General features: G+C 43.2%; 1 pseudogene across 1 annotated transcript in view; it reads right to left on the bottom strand.

Annotated features, from left to right (window-relative positions):
• LOC308299933 (H-2 class II histocompatibility antigen gamma chain-like) overlaps positions 1-20918 on the bottom strand; it is a 33264-nt pseudogene that overhangs the window by 4257 nt on the left and 8089 nt on the right. The window contains exon 2 of the transcript XR_013963392.1: positions 5644-5733. The product of XR_013963392.1 is annotated as an H-2 class II histocompatibility antigen gamma chain-like (transcript). The remainder of the gene's footprint in view (positions 1-5643; positions 5734-20918) is intronic.

Raw genomic sequence — 20918 nt, 5'->3', positions numbered from 1 at the left:
CAGTCATACTAGGTCAGTCAGTTCTCCTCAATACTTTGGCACCTTTCTACTCCTACATACTTAGTGAGAAAATGAAAATAAAAACATCAATGTGTTCAGCTTACAGTGGCGACGTGTGCTATTACTTTATACAGCAATCGGCCAAATGGTGGCGCTGTAGGAAGCCTTCGAAAGTGCAAACTTTGAACAGATATAGCTCATGCTGTGTTTGAGGTACAGCCATGAAACCCGTAAACACATATGCGTCTCCTCATGCCGAACAACTTTTACCCTCTGACTTTTGACCTCTGACCTTTAGATCTCCCACAATTTGGAATTATCTGAAAAACAGTAAAAATCTCCTCCTGGGATTTTTGCTTTACGCGCACGAAACTTTTTTCACATGAAATTTGAACCTATATCTACACAGGCTATGTGGTGAGAAGTTTGTACATTAAATAATGTTTTTTTAATAATTCAATCAATATTGCGGTTTTATGCAAATTATTCTTCTGCCTCTAAATCATACATGCAAAGTTACACGTTCATGGCATTTGGCAAAGATGTAGAGGGTTAGTCAAAGTATCACTGAAACCAATTTTATTCCAATCGGCCAAAGGGGGGCGCTATACGAAGCGTTTGAAAATTCAAACTTCAAACGGGCATAAGTCATGACTCGTTTCGTTTTAAGACATGCAACTTGCTTACACGCGTGCTTTGACTCAAGCGGAAGACATCTGTGTCTTTGTTAAGCAAGCTCCGCCCTTAGATTTTCCGCCATTTTGAGCAGTTTGTAAAACGCTTAAACCCGCTTTTATTCTGGAATTTTCGCGTCACGTCCACAAAACTTTTTTTGAGCGGTGGTCACACCGTCTCCATAGAGTGGCCGTGTGTGTATCCGTGTATGTGTGTATGTGTCCGTGTATGTGGGTGGGTCTGTATGTAGCCTGCCCTACAGTACCTTTTATGACCACACATGTTAAGGGAGGGGCGCTGTTTTCAGGCCAGGCACACACACACACACACACGCACACACACACACACAGGGGGGAAGGGGGAGGGGGGGGGGGGGGGGGGGTTGGTGGGTAAGAGGGTGCTGTTGAGACTAGCCTGGGGGGGGGTGACAGAATTCATAGATCTAGAACACATAGAATTCATAGATATAGAACACAGAATATGTACAGTACAGTACAGTTAGGTACAGTAGAGTACAGTAAACCACCGCTCAGTTCACACGGGTGTGATTTTACATGAACTTTGGACCAATATCTAAAGATCTGTCAGATCGGATTTTTTTTTAAATTGAAACATGCTTTTTTAATAAATTCATTGAATATTGCAGTTTTATGCAAATTATTCTTCTGCCTCTAAATCATACATGCAAAGTAACATATTCATGGCATTTGGCAAATATGTAGAGTGTTATTCCAAATATCACTAAAACCAATCTTACCCCAATTGGCCAAAGGGGGGCGCTATATCATTTTGAGCAGTTAAACGTTTAAAGCTATAATGTGTAAGTTGCTCACCTAGAGGTCAGTAGCTCTATAGCAAACCGCGGTCGCGTCCGTGTCTTTCGGATGTTTTTCGCTGCGGACCACCCCCGCGTCTGCCTCCACCTCGCCGAGATCTATCTTTAGAGGGGTCCCTGGTTCCTGTGCGTTCAGGCATTCCGGAGAAACGGACTCCTTCGCCGAGTAAATGCTGTTGTTATGTTGAGGCAAGCTACACGGGCGCCTACAAATATGGCCGCCGTATTGTGATAGCGACCCCACTTCAAGATGCGCTGTGATTGGCCGGCAGTGTATAACCCTCGCTGTGATTGGCCGGTAGTGTATGATGACGCAATTTTGCCGCGAAATTCTCCCCCCCTCACGGCTCATAGAAAACATATAAAGAGAAGGCTTCAGAAGCTGAAAATAACGGAGTGGGTGTTCTAAAACTTTAGCGATTTAACAGTTAGGACAATTTTAAGATTTGTTTTATAAAAAAAGTTACATATAACTTTAAACCTGGAATCGTGTGCTTATATTTTGCTAAGAGAAAAGTTGTATCGTTTAATTGATATTAATTTATTAGTGAATTAATTTTCCCCATTGACTTATAATGGGAATCACAAAAACTCACATTGAATTATTTTTCTCTCACAAACCATTGGGGCTACAGTTTCAAAACTTGGAGAGGAGGTTCATAATGCAGACAAGGATTAACTGAAAAATAATTACATCATTCGGCCTCATGGTGGCGCTATAACAGCTCACTTTACGTTTTGGCTTATAACTCTTGAACCGTAGGTCGGAAAATTAAAATTATTTTTTCCCTGGATTCCTTGGGTCATGACGCATCTCCCTATATAGATGCAAATGGGCCACGCCCATTTGCGTCAGGATAGATTTTCCGCCATTTTGAATTTTCTTCAAAACACACTTTTTGCTCCTTTTCCTACATATTTTCTCCAAATGTCACAAAAATCGGTACACGTGATCTATGGACCCATGGGATAAACATATTCAAGCGATATTTCGATAGTCCATATCGTTCGCCCGTAAGAGTCTTCCAAAATTAGCGGGAGGGGCCCGTTTCGCAAGAAATAGCCATAAATCACGAACGAAACATCCAGTCAACATCAAATTTTAACCACAAGTCGCGGATGGGATATTCATCGAATCCCCAAAAGCATTTCCACTTCGAGCCATAGGGGGCGCCACAAACGCGCAAAACGTAACCATTTCATGCCAAAACGCGTTTTTCAGGGTGGACGACCCTCTCAAAACGAAACACAAACGTTCTCGGGAGCGACGTGACAAAGTAATCGCCTTGCAAAATTTGTGGGAGGAGCCTAACCGTATCCTTACATCAAGAACGCAGGATCCCAACAGTACCTTTTCGAATCGCGCGGCCCCGACGGTATCCGTCCCAACGTCCTCTCCCTCGGGCCCCGGCATTTTCCTCGGGATCCCGGCGGCGCATCCCCGCGACTCGCGCCGGGGCGGGGCGGGCAACCACACTCGCAATTTCCCAAATTGCACATTTTATAGTTTATATACTATACTTTACTATACTATACTAGTCAGTATCTCCTCAAAACTTTGGCGCGATTCATCTCCTACACGCTTACACCTTTCAACACCATTCAAATTTTTATGTGTTCAGCTTACTGAGGACACGTGTGCTTGTATTTTTCGTTTTGAAATGTTTTGTAGAATAATTATAAAAAAATAAAAATGTTTAACTTTAAGCACCCAATGCATTTCCAATGGGTTTAGTGAGTGGGGACAGAGTGAGACAGAGGAAAGGGACCCATGTTTATATTAAGGCGCTGTGGCTGCAATATTCACACTTCAGATATGCTATTTATATCATTGCGTTCACACAGGTCTGCTCTCTGATTTGATCCAAATATCTAAGCTGTGTGATGTATATATTCTGAGTTAAAACTACAAATATCTCTAAATGTCCCTCTCCACTCTACTGATTGAAACAGCTGTGTGTGATTAAAGGCCTGTCTGTCATTGGCTGTTCTGTGGTGCTGCAAAGTAATCAAGTACATTTACTCAAGTATATACAAGTACTTGTACCTACAGTACAATTTTGAGGTACTTTTACTCTACTTTCCATTTTTGTTACATATACTCTACTATAAATACAGCATTTGACAGCTTCAGTTACTTGTTACTTTGTAGATTTTATTATTAATAAAAAAACATAGATGGACCACTTAATACTGCTATGAAGTTGATCTACAATGTGCACGCACACGCACGCATGCACGCACGCGCGCGCACACACACACACACACACACACACACACACACACACACACACACACACACACACACACACACACACACACACACACACACCCGCAGGGACACTCAGCCGTATTAGTGGTTGTTGTTGGTTGTCAGGGAGATATCACAACCAATGCATTTTCAAATCAGATCCACAAACACAATAAAAGTCATGCTCCACTCCTCAGTCTATAGACATAGTGGAGGACAGATGTGATCTGGGATTGTTAACCTACAGTATATGCACTCAATATACACCTCTAGAACACATAGAATATGTACAGTACAGTAAGGTTCAGTAGAGTACAGTAAAAGTACAGTAAAGTTCAGTAGAGTACAGTAAAGTACAGTAAGGTACAGAAAGGTACAGTACAGTAAGGTATAGTAGAGTACAGTACAGTAAAGTACAAAACAATAGAGTAAGGTACAGTAGAGTACAGTAAAGTACAGTACGGTACGGTACAGTAGAGTACAGTAAAGTACAGTAGATTACAGTAAAGTACAGTAGAGTACAGTAAAGTACAGTATAGTAAGGTACAGTACTGTACGGTACAGTAGAGTACAGTATAGTATAGTACAGTAAGGTACAGTACAGTACAGTAAGGTACAGTAGAGTACAGTAAAGTACAGTACAGTAAGGTACAGTACAGTAAGGTACAGTAGAGTACAGTAAAGTACAGTAAGGTACAGTAAAGTACAGTAGAGTACAGTAAATTACAGTAGAGTACAGTAAAGTACAGTAGAGTACAGTAAAGTACAGTATAGTAAGGTACAGTAGAGTACAGTACAGTAAGGTACAGTACGGTACAGTAGAGTACAGTATAGTATAGTACAGTAAGGTACAGTAGAGTACAGTACAGTACAGTACAGTACAGTACAGTACAGTACAGTACAGTAAGGTGCAGTACAGTATAGTAAGGTACAGTACAGTAAGGTACTGTACCTTAAAGTATCCTATTTGTTGGGTTGGAAGCGAGCCCACACTGTTTCGAAGGAACAGTATTTCTAGTTAACATACAGTACCTTCTGTTTATGAGATAGTGCATAGTGTGTTTAATTTTAAACAAAAACTTGCCTTGTTAAGATACTCACCTAAAGCACCTTCAATTGCCCTGCGGTCTGAGAAAAAATAAAAATAAAATGTATTATAATGTATTATGAATTGCTTAAAACAAGTCCTTAAAGCAAATGTAAATTAAAACTTGGACTGTACACCATGTATGCTGAATCACACATTACACAACACATTGGCATAGTGTCAATCTTATATTAACATATGAATAAAGACAAATTGAGAGAGAGGACAGTCTTGAATTAATTAGTCGTACTAACTGGCTGAGCAACTGCAAAAGGTCATCTAATATGAACGATAAGCATCATATTTATCCTTATATGAAGATGAAAGTGGTCGGGGGTCATCTTGTTCTTTTTATAGATTTTTTACACCATTATAATGTTCTCGTATTGATCATTAGACCCAATCACTGAATATCTGTAGGCCTACGTCTCCAGCTTCAGGATATGTATGATACTGATTTACTACGAGACTGTGGCATTTTATGAGTTCAGTAGTTTACAATCTAGGCATTTAGCAGACGTTCTTAATTAAGAGCTGCTGTGGTTCTCAAAACTTTTATTTTGACCATCATAACTAATCATAACATAACTATGGCCATACTCTACCCTGATTGGTCGAGGACTGGCCGGCCACCACTGAAAACCAAATCTAGCCATGCTCGTAACACGGGCCATGGTGGAAGTCCTTATATGGTCAGCACACATTCTAGTGAGGAGAATGAATGGAAAATGTACCAATTATATTTTTATTTGAATGAAATAAAATCACTGAATATACCTTTAAGGGTAAAATTACCCAGACTGAAAGCAGCAGTCTGTACGAACAGGACCAGCAGAACTCCTGGTAATCCCACCATGGTCCACATGCTAGAGATCACACACTGACCTGTGAGGGGAGAACAAAGAAAAACATACACATACAGACTACAGCAATGCATATAACATGTATATGCAAACACACAGCATTCACCGAATTGCACACATGCAAGATAATAGCATCTTAAATCATGTAGTGATAGAAAGATAGAAAGTAGCAGAAGCTCTGAACATATTAACTCCATCAGCCATATCAACTGCCTCTCTTACCTGGAGTAGGATGTGTTTGAGGATCAACAGCCTGCTAGTGAGTTTATATACGTATCTGTCCTTTTGTCATCCTGTAACTGATCCTGATTCCCAGCTCCTCCTGGATTTGTGGTGTAGCACCTTTCCGCAGTCACGTGTACACACACACACACACACACACACACACACACACACACACACACACACACACACACACACACACACACACACACACAGACTCTGCATTGAGCCATCCATCATTGCTACTGGCTTACCTTTGTTGCATGGAAATTACTTTACATACATCCTAACATTTTGGTCATTGAAGGTCAAAGCAGTGGTTTGTATTTCTGGCTTCACCGTTGTCTGAATTAAGGCTTTCTAGGCAGCCGTGGCGGAGATAAGAGAAGCACTTTGGGAACTGGAAGGTTCCCAGCTCTTCATTACGTTGTGTTCAACACACTGAACCACTAAACCATCCCAATGAGGGGCATAGCGTCGATGGTGTGTGTGAATGGTAGGAGACTTGGAGCCTGGTGTAGCCAGACCATATCACTCACAGAGCTTTTGTTTTTTCATTGTTTTAGTTTTTGCACCAGCCAGAACCTGGCACATTGCCAAATGCTTTCGATGAAGGTGCAATACACATGCTGAGCATTTAGGCATGGCTTAATTACATGCTTGTTTATTTCTCTCGGCTCACATGGTCAATATCATCTTTTCTTACGGCTTGCATCAGCATTCATCTATGCTGCATGTAGAAGTCACGTTTTTGAGCCACTGGGTTATTGTTCCATCTAGTGTGTTAGGTAGAATAATTATGTTCTCACCCTTCCTGCTTTTATGCAACGCTGAAAATCTCTGGGAACTCAGATATTAGATAGATAATAAAGTATCTTTAATCGTACAGCCACTATCATATTTAAACTGTGTATTATTTCATTGTTGCAACACAATTACCTACTTGACCTGTGCTCGGAAGAGCGTTGCTTCTAGTTTCATGTTTTCAATTTCAGTCCAGCATGAAAAAAACACAAATTCACATGATTATGTCACCGAATCCACAGAGAAAAAACTATGAAAAACACAGGTAACAATGGGGTGGAAAGGGACACGAGGGACTGAACAAAAGAGCACAACTTCAAATGTATTGTCTTGGCTGCATGTAGAAGTCTATAATCTTTCCATCCCACTACATAATCAGAATCGCCCCAAAAAAATGCGTGTGTGTGTTTCCATCTGTAACTCCACGTTCAGCAGTTGTTCAATTGTCTAAAAAACATAATACAAAAATCAATAACGCATGTGCCTTGCCCAACATCAACTTTATCACCTTCAGATGTGTCTCTACTTCTCATAATCCCAAAATGTTTAAAATTTTTCCCCACATTTTGGCCTGTAGGCGGCATATTGCGCAATCCAGAGTTGGGAGCGAAGTGTCATTATCATCACCAGGTCTCAGGTTACAAGAGGGAAGGGGGGGGGGGGGTCAGATACACACACACACACACACACACACACACACACACACACACACACACACACACACACACACACACACACACACACACACACACACACACAGAGAGAGAGGGGGGGGGGGATCTAGAACAAGAATCAAAAACATAGATCTAGAACACAGAATTCATAGTTCTAGAACACATAGAATTCATAGATATAGAACACAGAATATGTACAGTACAGTACAGCAAGGTACAGTAGAGTACAGCAAGGTACAGTAGAGTACAGCAAAGTACAGTAAGGTAAAGTACAGTAGATTACAGTAGAGTACAGTACAGTAAGGTACAGTAAGGTACAGTAGAGGATGGATGGATGTGGATGGATGGATGATGGATGGATGTGGATGGATGGATGTGGATGGATGGATGTGGATGGATGGATGGATGTGGATGGATGGATGGATGGATGGATGTGGATGGATGGATGCATGGATGGATGGATGCATGGATGGATGGATGGATGGATGGATGTGGATGGATGGATGGATGTGGATGGATGGATGGATGGATGGATGGATGGATGGATGGATGCGAGGTACAGTAGAGTACAGCAAGGTACAGTAGAGTACAGCAAAGTACAGTACAGTAAGGTAAAGTACAGTAGATTACAGTAGAGTACAGTACAGTAAGGTACGGTAAGGTACAGAGGATGGATGGATGTGGATGGATGGATGATGGATGGATGTGGATGGATGGATGTGGATGGATGGATGGATGTGGATGGATGGATGGATGGATGGATGGATGTGGATGGATGGATGGATGGATGGATGGATGGATGGATGGATGCATGGATGGATGGATGGATGGATGTGGATGGATGGATGGATGGATGGGATGTGGATGGATGGATGGATGGATGGATGGATGGATGGATGGATTGATGTGGATGGATGGATGGATGGATGGATGGATGTGGATGGATGGATGTGGATGGATGGATGTGGATGGATGGATGGATGGATGGATGGATGTGGATGGATGGATGGATGGATGCATGGATGGATGTGGATGGATGGATGGATGGATGGATGTGGATGGATGGATGGATGCATGGATGGATGGATGGATGGATGTGGTTGGATGGATGGATGGATGGATGGATGGATGTGGATGGATGGATGGATTGCCATTTACACTATTTTGCATTTTGGAAAAAACTGCATATTTAATGTTGAGCTATCCTAAATTTGTATTGCTTAGCTGCCCACTGGACTGTATCCATCTCTGGGTACAGGGGACTTTCACATAGGAAAGGGGCCAGGCCCCCGCAGGGGGCTTTTTTCTAGTCTATATTATTATGAAGTCTCTTTGATCGTACAGCCACATCTTCTCACATTTCAAGTGACAACATGGGCAGCAGTTGAGTGGGTGTCAGGCACATTCGCCTAAAACTTATTCGCCTAAACGCATTTGGTCCTTTCGCGTGGCACTTTCGCCGCGGAGGAGAGTGATTTCACCCACCCTGTCTGGCCGATTCACCGCCGCTGAAGAGCCATTTCGCCTACTACAGCTATCAGACTGTCCATGTTTGCATCTCTCTCTCTCTCTCTCTCTCTCTCTCTCTCTCTCTCTGCAAGGTGTTGTGAGCATGTAGATCTGCTTTTTTCACAATAGAACCATGTTATACAAAATGTAATGCCTCAACTCTTAGTGCTTGTCAGGGTGGGTGGTCCCCAGTTAAAATTTGCACTGCACCTGCATAGGGCATAACTGTGAGATAAGAGCCATGTCTGTCTACCTGTCTGTCTGTCTGTCTGTCTGTCTGTCTGTCTGTCTGTCTGTCTGTCTGTCTGTCTGTCTGTCTGCCCACAGCGTGGCAGCCCAGCCAGTGCGCTGCATCGCATGTCATTGTTGCCTAGTTAAAGACACCCGACTTAACATTTTAAGCCAGGCAAAATGGATAAAAAAGACGGACCCTAAAACATTTAGGCGAAATGGCTCTTCAACGGCGGTGAAAAGACTCTCCTCCACGGCGAAAGTGCCAGGCGAAAAGACCAAATCTGTTAAGGCGAATAAGTCTTAGGCGAATGGGCTGGTGACCGTTGAGTGAGCGTCAGCCCTGTCAATAGCATATGGAGTATCTAGCCTCACCATCTAACCTTTCATCACCAGACTCAATTTGAACTCTATTGCTCCGCAAGTATAAGCAATTGGTCCATGGTGCGTTGATTTAGTCTATGAGGTCCTCTACAGTGGTGCTTAGGGATTTTTTTCCGGGCGGACGGTCATTTATTGACGTCACGTGCACGCGCGTGCACGCGCCTCTAGAGGCTATCTATACTATAATTTTGCGAATGTCTGAGTGTCTGAGTGTCACAGCGTTTCTCCTCAGTGGCTGGAGCAATTGATCTGAAATCGCATCACCATAAGCATATGAACACACCTGACATAACTGTGAAGCCCGTTTGTCACTTTCACAAATCGTATGCTGTATAATAGCATTTTTATGGTGTATCTATATCTATTTAGCCTACAGTACCTTTTGTGACCACACATGTTAAGGGAGGGGCGCTGTTGTTCAGGCCATGCACAATCACACACAAAGGGGGAGTGTGTGTGTGTGTGCAGGCGGGCAGGCGGGCGGGCGGGGGGAGGGGGGGGGGGGGGGGGGGAACAGTATCTCTGGAGCCATTAAAAGAAACGGGTTTCTTACATTGATGCTCCTACATCATGCAAGCACCAGTTAAAGTTACTTTCCATCCCTCATATACTGTGTGCACAGTGCACATCCCATAACCCACACACTGCACATCATTTGGGAGCTCATATCTTTGAAAGGGTAAGGGCTAGTTTAGATAGAAAGGATGTCAGCAGATCTAATGGTGGGAAAACAATAGTTTTCTAGTCTTAATTACATTTGCATTGTTACTTAAGATTTTATGTTCTACTTTCTTTTAATTCATTTAGAAAATACAGCGCTGCAGTAGGCTAGAGAAACAAAGTTTGCCTTGAACGAATCTCAAACACTAAATGCCACAGTAATGGAGCCATGTATGAGGACACACACACATCGACACATGCACATGCAGTCACAGCTGGAAACCTAGGTGTTAAAGTAGGCTATATCCATATTATGAATAGAGGATTGAGGATGCTCACACATTCACCACTAGAAGTAGTAGCCACTGATTAAAGTATTGCTTGTAGTTATCGCGGATTCGCGGGGTGGGGGGTTGTCACGGCTCTCGCGGGGGGGTATGCACGCGTTTACACGCTCGTGCACCGTTCGGTGCCGTCCGTGCGCGTGCATGTGGGGAAATATTTCCGGCCACACGGCGTCCGGTCGCGTCCGGCCCCCAAAGCGCTACTGGGACTCCTCTACAGTGACCATCCTGGCTCACGTGTGCTTAGTTTCTCCCCAGTTGGCAAAAAAAGAAAAAAAGAAAAAAAGGAAACAAAGAAGGTAGGCCTAACCAAGCGCCCGTCTATTTAATCCCCAAACTAACTCCACCCATCTTCATTTCGGTCTGCGGAGTGTATCTCTGTACTGAAGGCCACTCTAAAGGCCTAGCTAATACCAAGAGGTAGGAAAGGCAGCCAGGAACTGGAGACCCACGTAAACCCCTTAGCTGTGCCCCCGAGAAGATATGCACACAGAGCGGCAGTGGTGTAAAGTAACTAAGTACATTTACTTAAGTACTTTACTTAAGTAAAGTTTTCAGGTTTTTGTACTTTACTTGAGTATTTCCAGTTTCCAATTATTTTACTTCTGCTCCACTACATTTTGGATCCAAATATTGTACCTTTACTCCACTTTATTTGAAAACTTTAGTTACTTTGCAGTTATAAATTATAATATTACAAAACATACATTAAAATAGTTACTTAAATCATAATATACAAAACATGAATTAAAATAGCCGTATTCTATACCTAGGCTATTTGAAAATAGCCGATCTACAAGCTCACAACGTGTCACATCGTGATGCGATGTGAGCTTGTAGATCTGCTATTGTCAAACATTTTGTACTCTTACTTTTGGTACTTTAAGTACATTTTGATACCAATACTTTCTTTCTTTTACTCAAGTACATTTTGAATTCTGGACTTTTACTTGTAAGTATAAAATGTGAGTACTTTTTCCACCGCTGCCGAGCGGATACGCACTCACCACCACGACCACTGCTTGCACCTATACTCCACAAACTGCCTCACATTGGGGGGACGGATCTTCCTAAATTAAGCATCTTTGGTTCTACTTATAGACCCATTTCTCAGAGCAGCAGCCATAACTGCGGTGTCAAGTGTCACCTGTGTGTGTGTGTGTGTGTGTGTGTGTGTGTGTGTGTCCAATCACGTCTAGATCAGTTCCTAGGAAAAACCTATCAAGAAAACAACGAAAGTGTAAACATGGCAGTATACAACCTAAATAATATATTTGACCTTACAGCTTCATTAGCAAGCCTAAAGGTATCAAATAGGAGAGCCAGGAAAAAACACGAGAACGATAAATGATACGATAACGACTGTAAGAATCTCAGGAGTAAATTAAGGAAACTATCAAATCAAAAACACAGAGACCCAGACAACCAGAACACACGTCTCCAATATGGAGAAACACTGAAACAATACAAGAATACAGTAAGAGAGAAGAGAGATCAACACACCAGAAACCAACTACAAGATATCGAGGACTCCATACAAACAAACAGTTTCTGGGAAAACTGGAATAAACTTAACAAACTAAAACAGGACGAACTGCCCATCCAAAACGGAGACACATGGGTGAACCACTTTTCCAGCCTCTTTGGCCCAATAGAGAAAAACAAAGAGCAAAAACAGATACAAGATAAACTGCAAAACCTAGAGTCAGCCATAAAAGACTATCAGAACCCATTAGATTCCCAAATCACCCTAAAAGAACTCCAAGACAAAATAAAAACAATAAAAAGTAAGAAGGCCTGTGGTGTTGATGGCATTCTTAATGAAATGATAAAATTCACTGACCTCAAATTTCAACTGGCCATATTAAAACTCCTTAATATCGTGCTCAGCTCTGGGATTTTCCCCAACTTATGGAACCAAGGGCTGATAACACCACTCCATAAGAGTGGTGACAAATATGACCCAAATAACTACCGTGGGATCTGTGTAAACAGCAACCTCGGTAAAATTCTCTGCATGATCATCAATCACAGAATTCTACATTTCCTCACAGAAAGCAACGTCCTGAGCAAATCACAAATTGGCTTCCTACCAAACCATCGTACAACAGACCACATTTACACCCTCAACACCCTTATCGACAACCAAATAAACAAAAACAAAAGCAAACTATTCTCCTGCTTTGTTGACTTCAAAAAAGCATTCGATTCAATCTGGCACAAAGGTCTGATGTACAAACTGTTGGAAAGCGGTATCGGGGGAAAAACCTATGACATCATAAAATCAATGTACACAAACAACGAATGCGCAGTTAAAATAGGAGAAAAACGCACAGACTTCTTCCCCCAAAGCCGGGGAGTTAGACAGGGATGCAGCCTGAGTCCAACTCTCTTTAATATATATATAAATGAATTGGCAAAAACTTTAGAACAGTCTGCAGCACCAGGCATCACCCTAGGCAAAACAGAAGTCAAATGCTTACTCTTTGCAGATGACCTGCTGCTACTGTCTCCAACCAAAGAAGGACTGCAGCAGCAACTCGATCTCCTGCACAAATTCTCCCAGACGTGGGCCCTTACAGTAAACTTAACCAAAACTAAAATCATGATATTTCAAAAGAGATCCAGCCGCCAAAACCAGCAATTCTTTCTAAATACAATCCCATTAGAACAAACAAAAAACTACACCTACCTTGGCCTAAACATCAGCAGCACAGGAAACTTCAACCAAGCTGTAAAAGACCTGAGAGACAAGGCAAGAAGGGCTTTCTATGCCATCAAAAGGAACATCAAAATAGACATCCCAATAAAAACCTGGCTAAAAATACTGGACTCTGTGATAGAACCAATTTCCCTCTATGGTTGCGAGATCTGGGGACCAGCCGCAAACCAAGACCTTGAAAAATGGGACAAACATCAGATAGAGACCCTGCACACAGAATTCTGCAAATCAATTCTCAGAATTCAGCGGAAAACACCAAATAATGCATGCAGGGCAGAATTAGGACGATACCCTCTCATAATCAAAATAAAAAAGAGAGCATTCAAATTTTATAACCACTTAAAAGAAAGTGACCCAGATGCACTTCATAACAAGGCACTCACACACAGAGAAACCCTAGAGAGATGCCCCCTCAGCCAACTGGTCCGGGAACTCTGTACACAAACACAAGCAGAGCCACCAGACAGACAATTCACCGGACTAAACCAAATTATAAAACAGCAGAAAGAAAGCTACCTGACACATTGGAGAGAAGCAACCCAAAAGCAGAGCAAACTAGAATGCTATTTGGCCCTAAACAGAGAATACACCATGGCAGAATACCTGAGCAAGGTGGCCGACCCAAAACAAAGAAAAATCTTGACTAGGTACAGACTCAGTGAGCACAGTCTTGCAATCGAGAAAGGACGTCACAGGCATACCCGGCTCCCTAAAGAAAACAGACTTTGCACCCACTGCACACAAAATGAAGTGGAAACTGAGCTACACTTTCTAACCACCTGTCCGCTGTACCAAGACATCAGAGACACATACTTCCCACAGATCATAACTACCCAAGGAGAGTTTCAAAATATGACCAATGACGAAAAACTCCCATACCTGCTGGGGGAAGTAAAACAATGTGCAAACACAGCAGCAAGATTCGTGAGCTGCTGTGATAAGAGAAGGATATCAAATGGAACCCAACCACCTTAAAAACCATTGTATATATCACTGCTCTGCCTGCACGTTACCGTGATGCATGAAAACTGTTTTCACCTGTATATATTCTGTTCTGATTGTATTGTATTGTATTGTATTGTGTACACTTCTGCTTTGGCAATGTAAACGTATGTTTTCTCATGCCAATAAAGCCCCTTGAATTGAATTGAATTGTGTGTGTGTGTGTGTGTGTGTGTGTGTGTGTGTGTGTGTGTGTGTGTGTGTGTGTGTGTGTGTGTGTGTGTGTGTGTGTGTGTTGTGTGTGGCTGACACCACAGCTACAATAGAAATGTCTTGCAACAATGAAATTATACGCACTTGAAATGTGAGAAACAAAGACAATAGTGGCTTTATGATGAAAGATACTTCATAATAATACCTTAGATGGAAAGATTAGCGGCCCTAAAATGTGACTTCTACATGTCAATACATTTGAAGTTGTGCTCTTTTGTTCAGTCCCTCGTGTCCCTTTCCACTCCATTGTTCCCTGTGTTTTTCATAGTTTTTCTCTGTGGATTCGGTGACATAATCATGTGAATTTGTGTTTTTCTTCATGCTGGACTGAAATTGAAAACATGAAACTAGAAGCAGCGCTCTTCCGAGCACAGGTCAAGTAGGTTATTGTCTTGCAACAATTAAATAATACACAGTTGAAATACGATAGTGGCTGACGATCAAAGATACTTTATTATCTAATATCTAATATCTGAGTTCCCAGAGATTTTCGGCGCTGCATAAAAGCAGGAAGGGTGAGAACATATTCTACATAACACACTAGATGGAACAATAACCCAGTGGCTCAAAAACGTGACTTCTACATGCAGCATAAAGACGAATGCTGATGCAAGCTGTAAGAAAAGTGATATTGACCATGTGAGCCGAGAGCCATAGAAACTTGAAGAAATAAACAAGGATGTAATTAAGCCATGCCTAAATGCTCAGCATGTGTATTGCACCATCATCTAAAGCATTTGGCAATGTGCCAGGTTCTGGCCGGTGCAAAAACTAAAACAATGAAAAACAAAAGCTCTGTGATATGGTCTGGCTACACCAGGCTCCCAGTGTCCTACCCATTCACACACCGTCGATGCTATGCCCCTCATAGGGATGGTTTAGTGGTTCAGTGTCCTACCCATTCACACACCGTCGATGCTATGCCCCTCATTGGGATGGTTTAGTGGTTCAGTGTCCTACCCATTCACACACCGTCGATGCTATGCCCCTCATTGGGATGGTTTAGTGGTTCAGTGTCCTACCCATTCACACACCGTCGATGCTATGCCCCTCATAGGGATGGTTTAGTGGTTCAGTGTCCTACCCATTCACACACCGTCGATGCTATGCCCCTCATAGGGATGGTTTAGTGGTTCAGTGTCCTACCCATTCACACACCGTCCATGCTATGCCCCTCATAGGGATGGTTTAGTGGTTCAGTGTCCTACCCATTCACACACCGTCCATGCTATGCCCCTCATAGGGATGGTTTAGTGGTTCAGTGTCCTACCCATTCACACACCGTCGATGCTATGCCCCTCATAGGGATGGTTTAGTGGTTCAGTGTCCTACCCATTCACACACCGTCCATGCTATGCCCCTCATAGGGATGGTTTAGTGGTTCAGTGTCCTACCCATTCACACACCGTCGATGCTATGCCCCTCATAGGGATGGTTTAGTGGTTCAGTGTCCTACCCATTCACACACCGTCCATGCTATGCCCCTCATTGGGATGGTTTAGTGGTTCAGTGTCCTACCCATTCACACACCGTCGATGCTATGCCCCTCATAGGGATGGTTTAGCGGTTCAGTGTCCTACCCATTCACACACCGTCGATGCTATGCCCCTCATAGGGATGGTTTAGTGGTTCAGTGTCCTACCCATTCACACACCGTCGATGCTATGCCCCTCATAGGGATGGTTTAGTGGTTCAGTGTCCTACCCATTCACACACCGTCGATGCTATGCCCCTCATAGGGATGGTTTAGTGGTTCAGTGTCCTACCCATTCACACACCGTCGATGCTATGCCCCTCATAGGGATGGTTTAGTGGTTCAGTGTCCTACCCATTCACACACCGTCGATGCTATGCCCCTCATAGGGATGGTTTAGTGGTTCAGTGTCCTACCCATTCACACACCGTCGATGCTATGCCCCTCATTGGGATGGTTTAGTGGTTCAGTGTCCTACCCATTCACACACCGTCGATGCTATGCCCCTCATAGGGATGGTTTAGTGGTTCAGTGTCCTACCCATTCACACACCGTCCATGCTATGCCCCTCATTGGGATGGTTTAGTGGTTCAGTGTCCTACCCATTCACACACCGTCCATGCTATGCCCCTCATAGGGATGGTTTAGTGGTTCAGTGTCCTACCCATTCACACACCGTCCATGCTATGCCCCTCATAGGGATGGTTTAGTGGTTCAGTGTCCTACCCATTCACACACCGTCCATGCTATGCCCCTCATAGGGATGGTTTAGTGGTTCAGTGTCCTACCCATTCACACACCGTCCATGCTATGCCCCTCATAGGGATGGTTTAGTGGTTCAGTGTCCTACCCATTCACACACCGTCGATGCTATGCCCCTCATAGGGATGGTTTAGTGGTTCAGTGTCCTACCCATTCACACACCGTCCATGCTATGCCCCTCATTGGGATGGTTTAGTGGTTCAGTCTCCTACCCATTCACACACCGTCCATGCTATGCCCCTCATAGGGATGGTTTAGTGGTTCAGTGTCCTACCCATTCACACACCGTCCATGCTATGCCCCTCATTGGGATGGTTTAGTGGTTCAGTGTCCTACCCATTCACACACCGTCCATGCTATGCCCCTCATTGGGATGGTTTAGTGGTTCAGTGTCCTACCCATTCACACACCGTCCATGCTATGCCCCTCATTGGGATGGTTTAGTGGTTCAGTGTCCTACCCATTCACACACCGTCGATGCTATGCCCCTCATAGGGATGGTTTAGTGGTTCAGTGTCCTACCCATTCACACACCGTCCATGCTATGCCCCTCATTGGGATGGTTTAGTGGTTCAGTGTCCTACCCATTCACACACCGTCCATGCTATGCCCCTCATAGGGATGGTTTAGTGGTTCAGTGTCCTACCCATTCACACACCGTCGATGCTATGCCCCTCATTGGGATGGTTTAGTGGTTCAGTGTCCTACCCATTCACACACCGTCGATGCTATGCCCCTCATAGGGATGGTTTAGTGGTTCAGTGTCCTACCCATTCACACACCGTCGATGCTATGCCCCTCATTGGGATGGTTTAGTGGTTCAGTGTCCTACCCATTCACACACCATCGATGCTATGCCCCTCATTGGGATGGTTTAGTGGTTCAGTCTCCTACCCATTCACACACACTATCCAATATGCCCCTCATTGGGATGGTTTAGTGGTTCAGTGTCCTACCATTCACACACAGTCGATGCTATGCCCCTCATTGGGATGGTTTAGTGGTTCAGTCTCCTACCCATTCACACACACTATCCAATATGCCCCTCATAGGGATGGTTTAGTGGTTCAGTGTCCTACCATTCACACACCATCCATGCTATGCCCCTCATTGGGATGGTTTAGTGGTTCAGTGTCCTACCATTCACACACCGTCGATGCTATGCCCTCATTGGGATGGTTTAGTGGTTCAGTGTGTTGAACACAACGTAATGAAGAGCTGGGAACCTTCCAGTTCCCAAAGTGCTTCTCTTATCTCCGCATAGGCGGTATAGGCGGTCGCCTAGAGCGCCATCCTAGAGGGGGCGCCGAGGGGGCGCCGAAATGGAGGGAGTGGACCCAAACCAGCCCAAAACCGGCCCAAAACCGACTAAATTCACGGCAAAACCCGCAAAAATCGCGCGCGCGGGAGTGGAGGGGCGCATTCGAGAGAGCTCGCCTAGAGCGCCGATTAGACGCGCTACGGCCCTGTATCTCCGCCACGGCTGCCTAGAAAGCCTTAAAGGGATATTCCACTTTCAAAAAACTTTTTGTCATTGTATGATCTAATCAATAATTCTTTGGGAAAATGGAAAAAATTAAATACAATAACAATTTATTAAAAATACATGAAAAACGTTATGGAAAAAACACGGCCTGCTCACGTATCAGGAGGGTAGTATGAGTCACCAGAAAAAATAATGGGTGTTTTTAATTAATCTATCATGGTTAAAATGGACTTTGAAGTTACAATGAGTGTGTGTGGGGAGAGACCCTGAGCCTGGAGGGCCTAGTAACATTTACATCAAATATCTAAATACTGAATGAAGAAATTTAAAAACTGTTCAGGGTGTTCATACAAGCCTGATTAGACCATACAATGACAAAAAGTTTTTTTGAAAGTGGAATATCCCTTTAATTCAGACAACGGTGAAGCCAGACATGCAAACCACTGCTTTGACCTTCAATTACCAAAATGTTATTAAGAATGTGTGTGTGTGTGTGTGTGTGTGTGTGCGTGCGTGCGTGCGTGCGTGCGTGCGTGCGTGCGTGCGTGCGTGTGTGACTGACGGTGGAAAGATGCTTCAAAACAAAGCCAGGAGGAGCTGGGAATCAAGATCAGTTACAGGATGACAAAAGAATAGATCAGTATATAAACTCACTAGCAGGCTGTTGATCCTCAAACACATCCTACTCCAGGTAAGAGAGGCTTTCATATTTCAATTCATATGTTCAGGAGCTTCTGCTACTTTCTATCTTTCTATCACTACATGATTTAAGATGCTATTATCTTGCATGTGTGCAATTCGGTGAATGCTGTGTGTTTGCATGTAATGTTATATGCATTGCTGTAGTCTGTATGTGTATGTTTTTCTTTGTTCTCCCCTCACAGGTCAGGTCAGTGTGTGATCTCAGCATGTGGACCATGGTGGGATTACCAGGAGTTCTGCTGGTCCTGTTCGTACAGACTGCTGCTGCCAACCCAGGTAAACTGACTCTAAAGTCTCTGCATATTAGGATAGCTATGATGCTTAAAGGAGTAGTTCACCACTTTTCAACCTGTCTTCATATAATAGGTCCTCACTAATGTTCATGATAAAATATCACAATTTTTTTCTACTCAGTCCAAGTCTCCTAGGAGAGCTGTGGGAAGTTCAGAATCCATCGTCTTGTGACATCATCATTTTAAAAAAAAAACAAAAAAAAAACAATATTTTTGAAAAAAATATTCCGATTTTTATTATCGCGAGAACAATGGCTTCCACTTTAAAATTGCAACTTTTCAGGAATAGAAAGCCTGCAGTTTCTATAAGCTGGATTGGCAATCGATGATGTCACAAGACGATGGGTTTCTGACCTGCCCACAACCCTCCTCTGAGAAAAAAAAAAGAAAAGCTATTTTTGAGTGAGGACCAATTATATGAACATAGGTTGAAAAGTGGTGGAGTGCCCCTTTAACATTCATTCAGTTGCTCAGCCAGTTAAAGGTATATTCAGTGATTGTATTTCATTCAAATAAAAATATAATTGGTACATTTTCCATTCATTCTCCTCACTAGAATGTGTGCTGACCATACAAGGACTTCCACCATGGCCCGTGTTACGAGCATAGCTAGATTCGGTTTTCAGAGGTGGCCAGCCAGTCCTCAACCAATCAGGGTAGACTATGGCCGTAGTTATGTTATGATGTTTAGTTATGGTGGTCAAAATAAAAGTTTTGAGAACCACAGTCGCTCTAAATTAAGAACGTCTGCTAAATGTCTACTCTAGATTGTAAACTACTGAACTCATAAAATGCCACAGTCTCGTAGTAAATCAGTATCATACATATCCTGAAGCTGGAGACGTAGGCCTACCGATATTCAGTGATTGGGTCTAATGATCAAAACAAGAACATTACTAGAAGCAGTGCTCTTCCGAGCACAGGTCTCCACCAGGCTGTGCATCCTGGTGGTGCTACTGTATAATAGGCCAATGTAAAAAGGGTGGCATATGTTCTTCACCTTAGATCTTTCATGGCAATCGGACGCTGCATGCATGATTTGAAGCATTGTGTTCCAAAAATGTGTTTTGCTAAAGTCTACCTGCTGGTGGCGCTATAACAGGCCAATGTGAAAAAGGTAGCATTTGTTCCTTGACCTAGTGGGAATATGTGTGGCAAATTTCACGGTAATCGCAAGCTGCGTTGATGATTTGAGGCATTTTGTTCAAAAACTGAGCAATCCTGCAAACTTTGGAAGCCAATATTAGCCAATCAGGATGGAATATGAAATATCAGACGGATCGTACTTGATCACATGACTATAGAGATACTGTGTACCGATTTGCATGATTTTTGGATAAAATCTCAAGGAATAATAGGAAAAATTGTGTTTTACTTAAGTCGGCCTCCTGGTGGCGCTATAAAAGGCTGATGTGAAAAATGCAGGGAAAGGGTTTTTCCTTGGCCTCTAGGGAATGCGCTTACAAAGTTTGAAACTGATCGATGGAGTTATAGGTAAAACCTCAAATCGGCCTGTTATAGCGCCACCATGAGGCTGCTTTCAAAAATTTTAAGTGGCATTTCTTCTTCGACCTAGTGGGAACGTGTGTGCGCGATTTCATGATAATTGCACTTTGCGTTTGGGATTTGAGGCATTTTGTTCCAAACGGCTCAATCCTACAAACTTTGGAAGCCAATCTTAGCCAATCAGGATGGAATATGAAAAATCGGACAGATCCGTGTCGA

The sequence above is a fragment of the Nannobrachium achirus genome (genome assembly GCF_963921795.1).
Source record: "Nannobrachium achirus genome assembly, chromosome: 2".
Lineage (NCBI taxonomy): Eukaryota > Metazoa > Chordata > Actinopteri > Myctophiformes > Myctophidae > Nannobrachium > Nannobrachium achirus.
Note: the sequence above shows the minus strand (reverse complement) of the source record. Positions and strands in the feature narration are given on the sequence as shown.